At 35.2% G+C, this 3,444-nt stretch overlaps 1 pseudogene; it reads left to right on the top strand.

The window, feature by feature from the left end:
• Positions 1-394: 394 nt before the first annotated feature.
• On the top strand, positions 395-1,081 carry LOC130962776 (probable protein phosphatase 2C 76; annotated as a pseudogene).
• The last annotated feature ends 2,363 nt before the right edge of the window (positions 1,082-3,444 follow it).

The following is a 3,444-nucleotide window of genomic DNA, read 5'->3' as shown; positions in this document are numbered from 1 at the left end:
TCTATCGCATTTAGCCATAAAAATCACATTTTAGGCTTTCTAGAATAAATTCTCATTTATGGGTTAATTAGCCGTTAATTAACCGGGTTTTACAAGTTCAGTGGTTGGATTCTTGGAGTTGCTGTTCTGCCACCGCCGTTGCTGTAGCCGTGCCTCTATTACCGGAAAACGGCGCCGTTGTCGCCGGAGAACCACCGTTGAAGCCGTTACTGCTCTGGTGAGGCTTACCCTTATTTCTGATCTCGTTTTGTACACTTAAGTTATTTCGTTGCTGTTGTGAGAGAGTCTTTATGTTGAATGAAGTTGTTATTGTGAGTTATTCAGCTGCCGCCCCCGCTAGAGGTAGCTACTGGAGCTGCCGCCGGAACCCTTGTCTTCTTGGTTGGTCGTTTAGATGGTATGCAGCAGTTGTGTAAGGTCTTTGGTTGTTTAAGCTGGAACCTTTGCCAAATGAGTGAGAATAAATAACACTAGGAGAAGTTTGCAAGCTGTCCCTAGTATTTCTTATTCGCCTACTCGTCAATTCAAGACATTCCCAGTGATGATGGTGGGTACGGATTCCGTGTCAAGAAGTGCTGGTTCCCTTGTAGATATGATGCCAGAGAAAGATGATGATGGCCGGTTTGCAAATGGAGGGTGGAATAGTGAGGATGGAAGGCTTAGCTGTGGGTATTCAAGCTTCAGAGGGAAGATGGAGGACTTTTACGATATTAAAACATTGAAAATTGGTGGTAATTCAATATGCTTACTTGGAATATTTGATGGTCATGGTGGTTCTCGTGCTGCAGAGCATTTGAAAAAAGCATCTCTTTGATAATCTTATGAAGCATCCATTTTTTTTACTGATGCCAAATTGGCTATAAGTGAAACGTACCAAGGTACTAATTCTCAATTTTTGTATTCTGAAGAAGACATTTACTGGGATGATAGCTCTACTGCTTCAACCGCTGTTTTGATTGATAACCATCTCTATGTTGCTAATGTTGAAGATTATAGGACTATAATATCAAAGGCTGGTAAGGCAATTGCTCTCTGTGAGGATCATAAGCCAAACGGAAGTGATGAACGAAAGAGGAATTGATGTGTTTAAACTAAATTGAGGTAGGGGCGTTTTTATTAAACTCATTTTTATTCTTAAGAGTTGTTATAAATTGATATTTAAGCAAATAATTATTTTTAGTGATTATGGAGTCTTATGAATTGAACTTAATTGTCTTGAATGAATGTGATTGCTTACTTGACTGTGGTTATTTCAGAATATTGAGTTGGTATTGAGATAGCTAGTGAAAGATTAATTTGAAAATTCGATTTGAATGTTTATCAAGTATAATTTGAGAAATTGGAAAAATGATTTGATGTTAGAGTTAGTTTGGGTTTGGAAAATGACTTGAGATTTGTGAATGACTCGGATTTGAAACCGTTGGAAAGGGTTTGAGTAAATGTTGGTTGGCTTTGTTGGAAATGAATTGAGATCTGAAAGGATTATAATATTGGAAATGAGTTTGATTTGTTGAAAAATGAGTTTAAATTGAAAATGGAATAAGATATTGAAATTGGTCTGATTTTGAAGTTGAATTGAAAGGAGTTTGAGAAATGGTTTTGTTGGGACCCGAAAAGAGTGGCAGAATCCGATTTTTAGAGGAAATGCTGTCGAAATTTTATAAAATTAGAAGTTTCATTTAAAGTAGTTATTTTAAAAAGATTTAATTTTAAGCATTATATGGTTTAAGATTACTTTATTTATCAAAGAAAGAATTATGTTTTGTATTGGGATTGTTAATGAACGGAATGGAAAGAAGGATGATGATGATTTTCTTTGAAATATGGTTTTTGAATGAATTTGAAAATGAGATATGGCTTATGAATTTGGATTATCTGAGATACGAGGTTCCCTGGATAAAGTGCCGTGGCTTGCCACCACGTGTACCAGGTTGAAAACTCGATACTCTGTTGACCCTACGACGTAAGTGTGACCGGGCACTATATAAATTCCCGGATATGTTACCCCCATTGAGCAATATTGATTATTTGAGAAAAAGCTATGCATAGACTCTTGGGGATGCACGTTGGGGGACAGTCTAAGGACAATTCAGACTTGTCGGGTTGGCTGGATAACCGACAGATGAGCCTCATCAGCCATAGGACATGCATGCATCATATGCATTTGTATGCTTTGCTTGAGTTTGAACTTGTTTTGGTTTGTCTAATTGCTAAACTGTTTGTAACTGTTACTTGAACTATTTGTTGTAACTGCTGCCTACTTGTGCTTTTCATGTCTGCCTTGCCTGTGTTTGTCCTGGCGTGCTATATTTGAGATTGAACTTTGATGCTGAATTAATGATTGTGTTGTTTGATTGCGTGGTTAGTCTCTGATTGAGATTTTCTTATAAGAAAGGAAAGGTCTCAGATTTCTGAAAGATTAAACATTGTTTCTTTGAAAAGGTTTTGAACGATTATCTATTGGTTTTTAAAAGATTCATAAGGCAATGATAATCACTGAGTTTGAAAACAGTTTTCCTATTAAATATCTTCTTATGACAACTTTGAAACTCCGTGGTGAGACCGTGTGGTTAGGTTCTCACCCCCTACAGCTTTACCTTTTCAGGAACTGGATGAAGAAGTTTTAAAAAGAGTTATACTGCGTTTGATTTATTAAGTTATTGTATTAATTAGATTATTTTCTTCCCTCGTCTTTGTTATTACAAGTTTGTAAGAGGGATAGGAATTATATATTTTATATGTATATTATATTATGAGTTATTATGTAAGGAGTATTGTATATGAACCAATGCCTGTTTGTATTTTTCTTAAGATAAAGTGTTTATTTCTGGTTTTCAAAAAATCAGCGATACAGTTTCGAGGCACAGGCTCCTATTTTACTATTTAGTATGTAAAGTAGTCGTAATACTTCTTGCTATCAGAGTGGCGCAGCCGGAAGCGTGACTTCAGATAGTGAGGGTGTTACAGCCTGGGTGCTACTGTGGATGGTGAAATTGTTGATTTCTTTTCTCGAAACTTATATTATTATTATCTTAAATTTTGGTTGATGTTTTGATAGACAAGTTCCAGTATTTGTTATATCATGATATTTTTCTTCAATTCTAAAAATGAGTATTTTATTGAAGTAAAATATTTTTCTTCAGTTTTATGTTTATATCAAATTAAATGTAAAAGTATATTAAACATTATTAGTGATACTAAACCTTATTTGATAATAATTTATTAGGGTAAGGTCAAAATTAATATTGTAATGGGAATAACTTGCCATTATAGTTAACAATGAATAAATTCGTCCGTTCTTCCCACAAATGAGTATAAAAATATAAGACGCCAGGAAGTTGGATTTTGGTGCGAAACTAAAAAATTTTCCGCATCCAGGAGTTGAACCCGAAAGTTATCATCATTGAAATTGCCTGGGTGCTACTGCGGATGGTGAAATTTATG

The sequence above is a fragment of the Arachis stenosperma genome, chromosome 2, assembly GCF_014773155.1.
Source record: "Arachis stenosperma cultivar V10309 chromosome 2, arast.V10309.gnm1.PFL2, whole genome shotgun sequence".
In the NCBI taxonomy this organism is placed as follows: Eukaryota; Viridiplantae; Streptophyta; class Magnoliopsida; order Fabales; family Fabaceae; genus Arachis; species Arachis stenosperma.
Note: the sequence above shows the minus strand (reverse complement) of the source record. Positions and strands in the feature narration are given on the sequence as shown.